Here is a 16,210-nt window from a genome sequence, read left to right as displayed (position 1 = left end):
CAAATCATATGTATATCCCAGACCATTTCTGAGGCTTTAATTTTAGAGTTTCCAATCTTGAATGGTATTCAAGTAAAGATAATACTGAAATTGAAGCTCAAATTTTCTGGAACATTCAAAGAAAAATAAGGTCCTGCAAAGAGCTTGTAGTTCAATGTACCAAATTTGATCAAAGTTGTAGTTCGAGGCCTAAAAGCAAGTTTCATAGAAGTGCAAGGAGGGAAGAATTCAAGTGGAGTCTCTGATAAAGACAATAACTTTGGTTAAATAAATCTGACAAAACCAAGGGAGGTCTAACTCAATTGGTTGAGCTGGATACGTAAGTATTATAAACCCCTTAATACAACTGTCTTTGATTCTTATGGATAAAAAAAAATCTGACAAAAAATAGAATTTATTGTTTTATAAGGATTAGGAACGTTAATGAATTGCAACCAAGAAATCAGAGCAGGTATTAATTTACATTATCTTTTGTATAAGAAAATTGGTATTGGAGCACATGGCCGGTTAAACATGTGGAGCTTGCAGCAGATCCAATTCTCAACACACAATCTACCAGCAAAACATTCAACAACTTCCAACTCTTCTATGGAAACAAGCCAAAACATTATTGTTTAGGAAGTATTTTCCATTATTATACAAAACTGACCAAATAATGTACAAAAACATTTAGGGAGTATTTCCCTTTAATATACTACAGTAAAAAAAAGTCACTAAAACTTGGTTTAATGCATCAATAGGTCCCTGAACTTTTTGAAAATTTGTAATTAGGTCCCTCCCTAAACTAAAAAAGTTGTAATTAGGTCCTTGATCTTGTACAATTTTAGTAATTGAGCCCCAGGAATTGGTTTATGATGGTTTGCAATCACCTGAAAAATAACAATTTGTCATGGTTTTACTAACTCCAAGGACCCAGTTACAAAAAATGAAGATCAAGGACCCAATTACAAACTTTTTAGTTTAAAGACAGACCTTATTAAAAATTCTCAAATAGTTCAAGGACCTACTAATATATTAATGACACAAAGTAAAGCATTAGAATTATCACCGTCCTCCAGGGTGCCCAACATAAACCACTATGCTGATAAGCCCACCTGGCATTAGAATTCTCTATGCAGCTTCCAATGCTAGTAATGTTGTTTCTGATCTTGTTATTATCTCTTTGTCACCACCTGGAAGACAACCTAAGTTGAATGCAACAAGCCTATGCAGAATATTATGATAGAAACAAGCTTTAAATGATCAGGAAATTGTATACACAGCAACTCACCATGATATGCAGTTTTATAATAATAAATACATAAATATTCAGGGTTACAGCTAATATTGATAATCTTTTGGATCAATGTAATGTTTAAGTAGACACTAAACTGATGGTTAGGCTTGTAAATCAACATTCAAAATTACTATTTTTTTCTTGTTTTGTATTCATATCCAATTGATGGAAACATGGAAAAATTATAATTTAAAATAAAATTCTTGGGCTATCTTATTCTTTGAAAATTGTTTTGGTAGTATCCTGTATTCCTGTATGGTTATTGCAATCCACTGATCTAATAAGAATGACATAATCAATCATTAGTCAACAATAATATATAACTAGCTCCATATGGACCTTATCAAATGTGAGTTTACCAACCTACATCTATAATCAAATCAGCCTTTAAAGCCTGGCCATGAAAGTGGAATGGCATGATATGAAGATTTTATATTAATTCATTGCAAATTTTGACACATATCTGTTTAGCCTTGAATAAGATGCATGCAGATGAGACCAAGTTGGCATAAAGACCAAGTTATAATTCTATTTTCAATAAATCTATTAAATGAACAGTATAATTAAATTAAGAGTATACCCCAGTCCTAGTCTCCAACATGATAAGCATCAATCACTTTAGTTCCAAACTTTACATAATCCTTGACTTTGCTAAAGGTCATTTATTTGAGTCCTTTTCTCCCTTTTATTTTTCACTGTCACTTCATATAAATAAAGAACTAAAGTGAATGATGTTTTGCAAAGTTAGGGACAACAGCAATAATTTTACAGATTCAAGGACTAAAGTGATAAATGTTTACAATTTCAGAGACTCAAATGAGGGTTTACTAATGAAATTAACTGCACCAGTTATTTATTATCATTAGCTTCTAAACATGAAGTAGGAACAGGGGAATGAGGTTAAGGGAACATGAAGCAAGTACCTAACTGAAGCATTCCTTGGAACAGCATTCTCCATTTTACTATGGCAGATATTGAAGAGCTTGACAAGTTGTTTCTGCATGTATTTTGAAATTATTGTTGGGGACATGGAAGTTCTTAGTTGTTGCCAAATTAACTAAACCAAAACTAAAAGGCTCAAGGCCAGTTCAAGTGCCAAGACTAGGATCAAGTGTTATCCTAGTAACTTTGTCTATGGCTATGTAACACAGACTATTTTATACAATATTTTCACCAATTAAAAGTTGAAACTAATTGCTCAATTATAGTCCCGACCTCATTGGGATTAAGTGATTCTTCCAGCAAGAGTGAAATGTTATCTAAAGCATCTTTTTGAATGTCCAATGCATACACACAACCATTATGAGAATCATCAGAAACCAAATTAAGCATTGCTAAGGTGTCAAAACCATTGCCACAAGTGGCATCAATGACAGTGTCTCCTTTCTGGACAACATGTTTTCATACCCTGGTAGGAACAAGATATATAGCTATTATTAAGGCTAAATCTATATAGATAAATATGAGAATAATAAAAAGTAGCAGTCTGGCTAAATAGAGTTCTGTAACAACCTTGGAATATGTTTACTTTTAACTCAACCGATGCACCTTTTATAAGCATGGAAACTGAAATGGATATATAACAGATGCCATCTAAATTATATAGCAAAGAGAATTTTGGCACAAATTATTAGAATTTTAGACTACAAAAAGTTAAATTGCTCAGCATTTAGTGGCTCTGGGTGATACAAATGCAGCATAAGATCAATTCCAAGTCTAACACTCGCGTAAATAATCATAATCAATCATATACAATGTAATTTTCTAGTATCACGTTCTCGTAAAACATCGGCCTATGCATACCTTAAAATTAAAAATAGAAAATTATTTATATGATTATTTGTGACAACAAATAAAGCTGATGGTTGAGAGAGAAAAAACAGCATGTACAAAAATCTGAAATTTTAATCTGCCCCTTTATTAGAAGAAACAATAACAACTCAAAATTGAAAACTTAAAGGCAGCAAACATGTGAGTGCATTTTTTATATTTGTAGAGAATCAAAAGCAGAACACTCAGCCACTGAGGCCTTAAGAACATAGGTACTGGACAACAAAACTGACTAATCCCCCAAATACTAACCCGAAAATTGGAAAAAGCAAGCAGAAATTTTGAAAACAGAAGCATTTCAATTTTCAATGAGTACATACATGTGATGATAGCTTAACAGATACAGGGGAGATCATGACAAGCAAAGACCAAGATACAGCAGTAACAACAATTTACCATAGTGTAATACAGGGGTGCCATTAGCAGTTACACACCAAGCAAATACAGGGGTGCAAACAGTAAGCAAAACCAAAAGGAGGATTGTAAGGCCCGCTTACCTCAAGGATTTGGTCTGAATCCTTTTGCTCGTGTGGAAATGATACGGTAGCGCTGCAAGGATTTGGTGCTAGCAATCAGGAGACAAGAATAACGATTTTGCTGATATTCTGTAATCACAAAAGGACAAATTCTGTTATGAGAATTTCAGTATAAATATCATAGTGTAATAACAGCACCAATCATGAATGAAAATAGCAAATTTCTCTTCTTATCTTAGCATTCTGGTGGAGCTGGAACCGTCGAAACCAGTAGCTTAGCCTTTTGCACCTATCATGTGAGCAATGTCAGTTGCCCTCTTCTTCCCAAAGAGATAACTCATCAAAGCATCATCCAACCCTGAAAAACATGGCAAGGGCATGACTAGAAGATTATGCACATGGTTCATATCAGTGCCACAAAGACAACATTTTTGGAGCCTAAATGGAAATGGGTACCTGAAAAGGGAGAATGTTTGGGGAAGGAAGAAGAAGAAGAAGATTGGAGGTCACTGGTAACTGCAAAAAAACCACATTTTGCTGGATGAGTTTCTCATAGCTGCAACTAAGGTTTCTGGAGGTGTTGTTCAGTATTTGAGGAGGCACCAAAAACAAGGATCTTCGCAAAGAACATGAAAGGGTGTTGTGAGTGGATAAATAAGAGAACCAAAGCCTAAGGGACAAAATCAGCTAATTTGACTGACTTCCAACCAAAGGAATAAAATACAATGAACAGATATACACCTTCTGTTGGCAAAAACAGCAAAAGGGGGAACTTTTACAAATTATTTTCCAAAAAGAGGCTCTTTTACAATTAATTCCGGGAAGGGTCTGTTTTTTTATTGCAAAGCGCTCTCCAGACAGGCGCCTCCACTGTGCACGTGACACGTGGCACAGCAGGTAGCACCCTGACGCGGGCGCCTTTGGTAGCGCCCAGGGGTCAGGCACTATTGGTGGCGCCCCTGCTGCAGGCGCTACGGTTAGCGCAGGCAGCCAGGCGCCTGCCCCCCAGCCTCTTCTTCTCACACCCTCCAGTCTCTTCTCACACCCCCAGCCTCTCTTCTTCTCACACCCCCCACCCCAAAATTTTATATTTTTTATATTGTTTATCAAAAATTTAAATTTTGTTTCATTTTTGTTATTAGTATTATTTGTTATTTTTTTATATTCCCACACCCCCCACCCCAAAATTTCAATAAGATTATTTTTTATACACTTTAAATTGTATATTTTTTAATTTGTTTATCAAAAATTTAAATTTTTTTCATTTTTATTATTAGTATTATTTGTTATTTTTTTATATTTTATTAATCTCTCTTTTTGAAGTATATATAAGTACATTTTCAATAAAATACATTTTCACCTAAAATACATTTTGAATTCCTAAAATGTTTTAAAATGTTTTTTGATTTGGTCAATTCTTTTTTGATTTGGCCATTAAATTACGATAGAGATCACTTTTGGTTTATATGTCATTAACATTATGGTTATTTATTTGTCTTTTCAATCTTATCGTGCAATGCCACGTGTCACGTGCACAGTGGAGGCGTCTTTCTGGGGGGCGCTTTGCAATAAAAAAACAGACCTCCCCCGGAAATAATTGCAAAAGAGCCCATTTTTGATAAATAATTTGTAAAAGTGCCCCATTTTGGTGTTTTTGCCCCTTCTGTTCGGAGTTAACGAAACACCTTATTTATTAATCTCGCTTTTTAAGTTTTGTATTTACTTTTTTTCTAAACTATTCATATATACCTTATCTTTATTTTATGTTACAATTTAATCCTTATTATTTTAAAGGTAAAATTACAAATTTAGTCTTCTAATTGTTTTCATTTTCAATTTTGGTCATCCTTTAAAATTATTCACACATTTCGTCTTCTTTTTTTATTCAATCACGCAGTCTTGATCCTTAAATGTCTAAATTTAGACTTGTTACAAAAGAATGTTGACATGTTTTGATTGAACAATAGATAACTCGTATCATGTTATATGATTGGTCCATGACAATCAAAACATGATATGTGATAGTCATCGTCCAATCAAAATGTGACACGTGACTGTCAACATTCCGTCAACGTCTAAATCTGGACTTGAGAATCAAGATTGCGTTATTAGATAAAAAAGGATAACAAAATGCGTGAATAATTTTAAAGGGTAACCAAATTCGAAAATTAAAGACAAGTACGAAGATCAAAAATACAAATTTGCTTATTTTAAAAGTTACAACTAATCCCTTATTTATTAAAATTTTAAAATGATTTAGGCATTTTTTTATAGCATGTATATCCCAAAAGAATTGAAAAATACATTACTTAAGGGTCCATTTTACATATTTTAATGAATAAAGAACCATTTGGTAATTTTATAAAACAAATGACTAAATTGTAACCTAAAATAAAAATAAGGAACCAACGCCAGTTGTTTATTTTTTTTCATCACCTGCGAATATTAGTTTGTTGTAATGATTGTTTTGTTAGTAGAAGGAAATAAACTTGTCAAAATTTTCTTCTTTCTTTTTTAATCATACAATTCATTTTATATCTCCAAGTTATTTAGCCTTTTTTTGCATAACTAGAAAGTATTTGGAAATTTTTATTTGACATACAACTATTATCCTTCCATCGGTTGTCTTATTTTGGAGTAAAATGATTCTTCTGAGCCTCATCTTGGTTAATGACCCAAATGTTAAATAACTTAATTTGGTGCATTAATTAATGTGACAGTAAATAACAAGAAATTAAGTCGGGTGTATTATATAGAAATTATAAAAGACTCTTTCGACCAAAAAATGTCTCGTGAAATTTTGATTTTGTACGGTTGACTAACAATCTATGTGGTTTACGGTGAATAAGCTTTCCTGAGTGTTAGATCCAACAGACGCAAAGAAGATCATTTACTTAGAACAGTTACTTGCTAAAGAAGTCCATATATAAATACTAAAAGATGTAAAGAGCTCAAGTTATGAATTTTGAATTGCATATTCTTTCTGGTCTTCATTCTTTTTGTATTCAAAATTTTGATAAGTTGTAAAATTTTCAAAACCTCTTTTGTAAATCCTGAGAGAAAAAGATAATGAACTTATATTGTACATCGATCTATTTGTAAGACAATAACTTAGTTTGTGTGCATCAAACCTTCAAACAAATCTATTAATTTGTTTTTGAGTCAAAAGTAATTTGATAGTGAAAAAAAATACTTAGGTTGGTAAAACTTTTTTTAATAACTAGAATTGACCATGGACAATACATATAACTTAATTGTTTTAAAAATTATCACTAAAATTTTGTCACCCCAAAATCGAAGACGAAAAAAGATTTTCATCATTAATTTTTTTTTGGTTGTAAATGAACACATAGAACCTTCATACATATTTTTACAAATGAAATGACTAAGAAGCTTCATACAAACAAATAATACATACATAGTACTTTTTTTTGTTATGCTATTGATATGAAATATTCACTGGTTTTTATCGATAACTAATCTCTGTTAGACTTGATTGCCCACCTTAGTTTGGTATCGAACTAATGATTTGTTGGTACATGCATAGTATATTTTAAACTTATAACTAAATAAAAACTATATATATTACTTGATATTATTTACATTGATTTTTAATTTAGGTCTTCCATTTTAATTAACAGTTAAAAATGATCATTCTTATTCTCATATAAGATGGTTATTCTCATATGATATATCATATTTATATATTACTATTCTTATTCTTGTGAGAACACTTTAATATTTGAAAACATGACGACAATTAATAACAACTATCATATAAAGATTTAAAATAATAAACTGTTGAGATTAAAATATTAAAAAGTTAAATTAAAATTTAATACAAATATCTAAAAGATTCACAAAAAAAATATAAAAAATGTCAATTATAACATCATAAAATATTTCAATTATTATTAATTCATTATCATTATTATCGTTGTCACCATCATCATCATTGATAGTATTCTCTCATAAATTATATATATATAGACAGATCAGATTGAAGTACTAATTATGCACTAAGATTTTGTTTTAATCAAAAAGACAAATTTTATTAAAAAATACCAGGAGTATTTTAACCGATACTCCTGCATCAAATCCCTGCCTTCAAAGTCTATTTGATACAACATATTAATTGTTTCAGGCTTTTTAAAGGACAAGCATACACATACCAATCATAAAAAAACAAAATATCCCCTTTCAAACCTAGCACAACATCGGTTCTTATTGAAAAGAAAGCACACTTTAAGCACTTTCTTTCATATATACATATATATAAAATTTAAATTTATAATAATTAATTAAAATTTAGAACAATCAGTAGGAGCAAAAGAAACTTTCCTCCCTTCGAGATCGTACCCCACTTGAAAATCAACCTGTGCAATATTTCCAAAGATGGAAATTCCACTTACTTGGCTGGGTACCACCGCCAAGCAAAACAGGTTGGTTATTGGAAGAAAAAGGTTCTTAGATCTCACTGCACCACTAGCTCCGGTAAATTGAAGTTCAATATCAGGAAGAACCTCACGGCCAGTTCTACCAAAACACTTGAGTGGTATCGAATGATGTGTCACTAACGCAGTATCAAGGGCCTCTTGCACCAATGCCATAAAATTGTTGTAAAAGGTCTCTTCAAGATGCACCAAGGGTGTCCCGCAGTCAATGATTATGTTGCCATCGGTTCGACCCGTTTGCAACACCTTTTGTCCAATGGTGACGGTTTCGAGGTTGAGAAAGTAGAAGGTAGGCAAATTGGGTTTGATTATGAGGGGAGTGGACACAACCCCATTTGTGGTTATGATTGCTTCACTCCCAAATTTCAATTTGCTAGAGGAAGTTGAATCGTAAGGAACTAAACAATAGGAGAATTTGTGACCAATTTGAGCTCCTAGTTGTGACACTAGTGACAGTGGCCCTGCCCCAAGACCCACTACACCCGTGACTTTGTTGCTAAAACGAAATTTGATTTCATTGCTCATCCCACACCCGAAAATAGAGTTAGGAAATGAAACGTTTTGTGCACCACCCGTGGAACCAAAACTTAGGGTTTCAGTGCCTACTAATCCAACGGTGAATGATTCTGCAAATTTGCCACCGTATTCGTATGAATATATGCACTGACCTACTTTTCCACAATGACGGTTGTTAGGATGGAGTAATGTGCAAGGTTGTGAGTCACATGTGGCACCCTTGAACGTGGAAGATTTGAGGGGTTCAAACAATGGGGTGTCTTGGGGGAAACAACTTAGGCAAGGGGAACATTGTACCCAAATGAGATCACTCGCTGTGTTTGCCACAGCAAGACGCTCCACGGGAGGGGTACCGATGTAAAATCTCATTAGGTATTGTTAGCCCATATTTTCGACGAGCTAAAATATGTTCTAAGTATGCATTGGATGTCGTCTCGAGGTTCGGAGCGTATTACAGAGCAAGAGTCTGGCCAGGACCTGCTCGAATCGAAAAGAGAGGAGAGTCTTTAAGAAGGAATTCCCAGGTTCAAAGGAGTATTTACGAAGTACAAAGCTAAGACAAGAAAGAGGACTTCGAGTTATTGGGCAATTCGAACTGGTGTATGGACGAGTCGAAGTCGAGGCAGCAAGAGTTCTGGACTTAGCATAATTTCTGAACAAATCTTCACTAAACCAGTTCGACTTCGAGCAAGATGGATAACCGTTCTAAGGGGCAGTTATGTGCATGTAAGATGTACGTGGCAGGACACTTGGCATTCGGATAATGTTCGACCGTTAGGGCAGTTTATTTTCGAATGTCTATATATAGCAGTTTTAGTTAGTTTTTGAGGGTCGCAAATCATTTCTACAGAATCCTTATACACTCAAAGTATCCAGCGCAGAGAGAAACGAGTACACAAGGAGAATGTATGTTTGTTTGTGAACCATTTTAAGTTTCTGTAAACTTTACATTTCGAATGCAATTTACGTTTCGTTTTATAATTCCTGCATTTTAAATGGTTCATTCGATCGAATGAACTCGCTGAGCCTTTACATTCTGCAATTTTCCTTTCCTTGCCTAGTTATTTCCAGCCTTTCGATTTCTGTTAAACAATTTTACTTTCTGCAAATTTCGAACCAGTAAGTGTTTGCTGCAACGATGAACATTCAAAAGCTTTACATTTAAACGCAAAATACACAAGTGACATGCTCCTGAGATTCACTAGTTGATCTCGCAAGCAATTAACTTAGACTAGCGGTTGTTTACCAAATTCCAGTGTAAACAAATTGGCACGCCCAGTGGGACCGGTCAATTGTGTGTTTTGGTTTTAAATTATTTTTAAAGTTTTGTTTGTTGCAGTTGGTTTATTGCCTTCTTAATTGTTTTGATTTTGTATGCATTTAAGAAGTGGGAAATCTGTTCCACACTTAACAGAATTCAAAACTCGTACAAGGATGGCTAGACCACCCCCAAGCAATCGAAACAATGACCTTCCAAATATGGAGGGGCAACCAACGCAAACATCTGTCAGTAATGCCAATATAAATTCTGGTATAGGAGCAATTCCTGACCAAACTGTTGGCACAATTAGTTCAACCGCTTCGACGGTTATGAATCAGACAGGGGTAACCTCTCCCATGACCAACATGACGTTGGCAAGTTCGACCACGTCAGCGTCTGCTTTTGCCCCTTGGAACAATCCTAGTTTAGGGAATCCCAGTGGAAGTCCCTTTCGACCGCCTCAAAATCCTCTATATGGCATGCCTACATCTTTGATGGTAGGGTTGCAAAATTCTCAACCAAACATAGAGAATCTTAATATGGCCTCTCCATCAGGATCTGTAGCGGGCAATCAAGGTAGGGTAATTCCGCAACATTTAACTAATACATCCGTTTTGTCACTCAGACAACAAATGGATGAAAGTAACCATGATATGGTTAACATGTTAACACAACAAATAGGAACTGTTATTAACCCTTTAATTCAAAATACAAATGACAGTTACCAAACGTTAACAAATCAAATAAGTCGAATTGCTGACTTTTTTGGGGCACCACCCATACAGCAACCACCGATTCGACAGATCCAAATACAGGCGCCTGTCCAAGAGATACAGATGCCTAATAACCCCGGGATGCAAATGGCTCAAGCACCACAACCAGCGGCACGCATAGAGCCACCAGTCCAACAGGTCGAACCAAACCCTGGTATAGTATTGGTAAATAGGAACCAAAATGCTGATGAAGTAATAGGGAATATTCAACAAAACCGTTTCGATATGCAGAATAACCTAGCCCAAATGGTCGAAACGATTTTGGTGCAGAATGGTTTGAACTTAGGCTTACATAGGCCTAATTTTGTGTCTCCATTATCTGAGTATGTGTTACAGACAGAATTACCAAGGGGTGTGAAAATCCCTAAGTTTACCAAGTTTGCGGGAGAGACAAATGAGTCCACTGTCGAACACGTTGCTAGATATTTGGTCGAAGCAGGGGATTTGGCTAATAATGAAAATTTAAGAATGAAATTTTTCCCTAGTTCCTTGACTAAAAATGCTTTTACATGGTTTACAACCCTTCCTCCTCATTCCATACATAATTGGAACCAATTGGAAAGGATTTTCCATGAGCAATTTTATATGGGACAGTCTAAGATCAGCCTTAAAGAGTTAGCCAGCGTTCGACGCAAGGCACTTGAATCAATTGATGATTATTTGAACAGATTCAGACTCTTAAAGGCAAGGTGTTTCACCCAAGTCCCTGAACATGAATTAGTCGAAATGGCTGCTGGTGGCCTAGACTATTCGATTAGAAAGAAATTAGATACCCAGTATTTAAGGGATATGGCTCAATTGGCTGATAGAGTTCGACAACTCGAACGGTTGAAGGCCGAAAAGGCTAGAAATTCTAAATTCCACAAGAAGGAAAAGGTTGCATATGTCGAAACCAATGACAGTGACCAGGAGTTCGATATTATTTATGAAGATATCGAAGACAGTGAGGTTGATTTAGCAGAATTAAAACCTGGACCTCCTTATGTTTGTAAACTCCTTAGACCTTCCAATGGAAAAAACCCTGTTGAACCTAAAAATGATAAATTTGTGTCTAAAACTTATACATTTGACATAACTAAATGTGATGAAATATTTGATTTATTAGTCACAGATGGCCAGATTGTTGTTCCTAAGGGCTTGAAAGTACCCCCAATCGAACAACAGAAAAAAAGGGGTTATTGTAAATTTCATAATTTCCTTGGCCATAAAACCTCACGTTGTGTTCTTTTCAGGGATTTGGTTCAAAAGGCTCTTGACGAAGGAAGGCTAAAATTTGGTGAGAAACCAAAGGTTGTTCAGGCAAATGCTGAAACATCCAAAGCTGCCGAAACTCTCTATGCGGAGCCCCAAGAAATAATGATGGTCGAAACAATGGAGGTGTCCCATGTGCAAGTTCAGGATGTATCTGAAGAGGATTACAACGAACAGATGAAGGTTGTTTATCCTCAGGCTGAGGAGGAGTTAATTGATTTCTTGAACAGATGCAAACTCGAAAATAAGATTGTGATGCTCTGCCCTCGCTGCAGTGCAGTATGTGATAAGGAGGCTACTGAGGGCCTCAAGAAATACCAAGTTGTTAACAAGGGGGCAAGGCAGAACCAACGTTTCGATAAAGGCAAAAGAGTTATGGTGCAGTCGAATACTAATCAGAAGTCAGGTCGAAGGAATACTTTCGCTCCTCCTGGTTCAGTGCCGGTCGAAAAATGGATGCACCAGGGACTCATAAGGTTCAACAAAGGGATTATGGAAGTAGGTGGTTCGAGTGGAACGAAGCAAATTGGCCCACAGGAGGCCAATAGGTACTCGTATAGGAACAATTACAAAGGAAAGAATCCTATGACGAGGACCCAATGGCGTAGGTTCCAGCGTCAGAAGAAATTGGCCCAGCAGAACCCGCAAATGGGCCAATATAAAGAAGTATTTAGGAGGCCAGTAAAGGAGAGACTCCTGCCTCCGGTGGATGAAGATAAGATGGAGGATGAGGATCTACTGGATTCTGAGCCAGATTTCGATGTCATCTGTGTGGTATCTATCTTGCCATCTGAATATGATGTCCAATCTGAAGTTACTGAGATCGAAAGTGAGTTCGATCATTTTGATATGGCTGACCCAAAGCCAGTATGTTACTATGTTATGAATAATGGCTGTGTGGAAGAGCAAGTAGCTTATTTCGAAAAGCCAGATTTTCAGATGAAAAGTCATCTCAAACCTCTTTTCATCAGAGCAAAAGTTGAGAATGTTGGAATCAACAAAGTGCTCATTGATGGAGGAGCGGCTGTCAACTTAATGCCTCGATCTATGCTCTACAAGATCGGGAAACATGACACTGATCTATCTGCCCACAACATTGTGCTTTCGAATTATGAGGGTAAAACTGGCTATTCTTTGGGAGCCATTCAAGTAGATGTTGCTGTAGGCAGTATAGTTCGACCAACTCTTTTCCTGGTGATACAGTCTAAGGCTAATTTTAACTTGCTATTAGGAAGGGAGTGGATTCATGGAGTTGGAGCTGTGCCATCTACCCTTCACCAGAAGCTCATTATCTGGAGGGAAGATGGGATTGTGGAAAATATAGAGGCGGATCAAAGCTTCTATAAGTCAGAGGTCGATAATGTTACTGCACAAACCTTTGACAAAAAGTTGGCTAACATAGCGCCTTGTGGTGACAAGGAGGCTGTTGTCGAATCGAGTGACAATGTTGTCCACTCTGTCAAACTCCATCCTACTTATGGGTTTATATGGGAGAGGGAGGAAATTAATGATGTTCCCTCTGAAGATGGAGTCATTCCACCAACTGGGTGGAATATATATGAAGATTAATATGACTGAGGCCGCTGCATGGGCCAGAATTACGGCTTATATGGCCGAAAATAGACTAAATACGGCCTTCGAGGCTGAGTCTCAACAAAATATGGCAGTTGAAGCCAAGATCGAAGATCATGAGAATAAAGAAACAAAGGATCGAAGACTGGATTGCATATATGACGATGAGCCGCTGGGTTTCGAGAAAAATCCCGTAAGTGAGGTGCCAAAGATGCAGGCTCAAGATCCTTTGGAAGAGGTCGATATGGGAGATGGCTCGATTAAAAGGCCAACTTATATCAGTGCCAATATCACCTCAAGTTTAAAAGAAAAGCTGGTGCCTCTTCTTAGAGAGTTTAAAGACTGTTTTGCTTGGGATTACCACGAAATGCCTGGGTTAAGCAGAGAATTGGTCGAAATGAAGTTACCTATCAAGGAGGGAAAAAGACCAGTAAAACAACTACCAAGAAGATTCGCACCAGAAATCATGTCCAAGATCAAGGAAGAGATCGAAAGGCTGCTGAGGTGTAAATTCATCAGAGCTGCCAGGTATGTCGAATGGTTAGCAAATATAGTCCCTGTCATTAAAAAGAATGGAACTCTTAGAGTATGCATAGATTTTAGGGATTTAAATAATGCTACACCTAAAGATGAATATGCTATGCCAGTAGCGGAAATGTTGGTAGATTCGGCAGCTGGTTTCGAGTTTTTAAGCATGTTAGATGGTTATTCTGGTTATAACCAAATATTTATTGCTGAAAATGATGTGTCGAAAACAGCATTTCGATGCCCTGGTGCTTTAGGCACTTATGAATGGGTGGTTATGCCCTTTGGGTTGAAAAATGCTGGGGCCACTTATCAAAGGGCTATGAATTCCATGTTTCATGATTTTATTGACACATTTATGCAAATTTATATTGATGATATAATCATCAAATCCTCCTCAGAAGATAGCCATTTGGATTATCTTAGGCAATCTTTCGAACGAATGAGGAAACATGGATTAAAAATGAATCCATTAAAATGTGCTTTTTGTGTGCGTGCAGGAGATTTCCTTGGTTTCGTGGTGCATAAAAAAGGCATTGAGATAAATCAAAATAAGACAAAGGCTATTCTTGAGACGAAGCCTCCTTCGACTAAAAAACAGCTTCAGTCTTTGCTAGGAAAAATCAACTTCTTGAGGCGATTCATTTCGAATCTAAGTGGCAAAGCTCAGATTTTTTCGCCATTACTTCGACTCAAGAAAGATGAACCATTCAAATGGAATGAAGAGCATCAAAAGGCTTTCGATGAAATTAAAGAATATCTGATCAAGCCTCCTGTGTTAATGCCTCCTAGTCGAAACAAGTCTATGAAATTGTATATTGCTGCGTCTGACAAGACCATTGGTAGCATGTTGGCTCAGGAAGATGATGATGGCATAGAACATGCAATTTATTATCTTAGTCGTGTACTAAATGATGCAGAAACTAGATATACTGCCATAGAAAAACTCTGTCTTTGTCTGTATTTCTCTTGTGCAAAACTTAAGCAATATATAAAGCCTGTTGATGTTTATGTGTATTCTCATTATGATGTTATTAAGCACATGTTGTCAAAACCGATTTTACACAGTAGAATTGGAAAATGGGCTTTAGCATTAACAGAATATTCTTTAACGTACAAGCCTTTGAAATCTGTTAAGGGTCAAATTGTGGCAGATTTTATTGTAGATCACTCAGTGGTCGAAATGTCGCAAGACTATGTCGATACAGAGCCATGGATTTTGTATTTCGATGGTTCGAAACACAAACATGGAACTGGAATTGGAGTTTTAATAATATCCCCCAATAAAGTTCCAACTAAGTTCAAATATAAAATCAAAGGGCTTTGTTCTAATAATGAGGCTGAGTATGAAGCTCTAATTACAGGCCTTGAAATTTTAATTAGCCTGGGGGCAAGAAATGTTAATATAAGAGGTGATTCAGAATTAGTGTTGAGGCAATTAACACAAGAATACAAATGTGTTAATGAACACTTAGCAAAATATTTTGTTATAGCAAGTTCTCTTCTGAATCATTTCGATTATATCAACATTGAGCATGTACCTCGACAAGAAAACCGAGAAGCAAATGATTTAGCCCAAATAGCTTCAGGGTACAAAATGTCGAAGGAAAAGTTAACTCAGTTGATCGAAATAAAAGATAAACTGGTGTTACCAGAGCCATTAAGCACTAAATTGCCAATGCCAAAACTTGTGGGGGCAAGTATACCACAAAATAATGAAGATGAAAGTATGAATGATCTTCAGGAAAAAATTCAAATTTTGGCCATTGACAATATGTTAGATAATGATTGGAGAAAGTCCATTATTGAATATTTGGAAAATCCAATAGGCAATGTGGCTCGAAAGATCAAATATAGGGCTTTAAATTACGTGATTGTGGAAAATGATTTGTTTAAAAAGACTGCAGAAGGAGTGTTGTTAAAATGTCTAAGTGAATCAGAAGCATACTTGGCAGTTTCCCATGTTCACAGTGGGGCTTGTGGATCACATCAAGCAGGCCATAAAATGAAATGGCTTTTATTTCGACAAGGTTTGTATTGGCCTTCGATGTTAAAAGACTGCATAGAATTCGCTAAAGGCTGTCAGGAATGCCAAAAGCATGCAGGGATACAGCATGTACCTGCTAGTGAGTTACATTCCATAATCAAACCTTGGCCTTTCAGAGGATGGGCTTTGGACTTAATTGGTGAAATCAAGCCTGCCTCTTCTAAGAACCAGCGTTATATTATAGTTGGTATCGATTACTTTACAAAATGGATCGAAGCAGTCCCTTTGC

The 16,210-nt window shown here is 36.0% G+C and overlaps 1 non-coding gene across 2 annotated transcripts; it reads right to left on the bottom strand.

The window, feature by feature from the left end:
- Window positions 1-566: 566 nt before the first annotated feature.
- On the bottom strand, window positions 567-4,316 carry LOC100802322 (uncharacterized). Of its 2 annotated transcripts, none has more exons than XR_001389485.2 (4): window positions 4,039-4,316; window positions 3,604-3,940; window positions 2,200-2,273; window positions 567-1,204 (listed from the first exon to the last, which is right to left on the bottom strand). It is a non-coding gene; the product is annotated as an uncharacterized protein (transcript). The 2 variants fall into 2 exon arrangements; XR_001389484.2 differs by having other exon boundaries at window positions 567-1,172.
- Between the last annotated feature and the right edge of the window lie 11,894 nt (window positions 4,317-16,210).

Source organism: Glycine max, chromosome 8 (assembly GCF_000004515.6).
Source record: "Glycine max cultivar Williams 82 chromosome 8, Glycine_max_v4.0, whole genome shotgun sequence".
NCBI lineage: Eukaryota > Viridiplantae > Streptophyta > Magnoliopsida > Fabales > Fabaceae > Glycine > Glycine max.
This window is presented reverse-complemented; position numbering and strand designations above follow the sequence as displayed.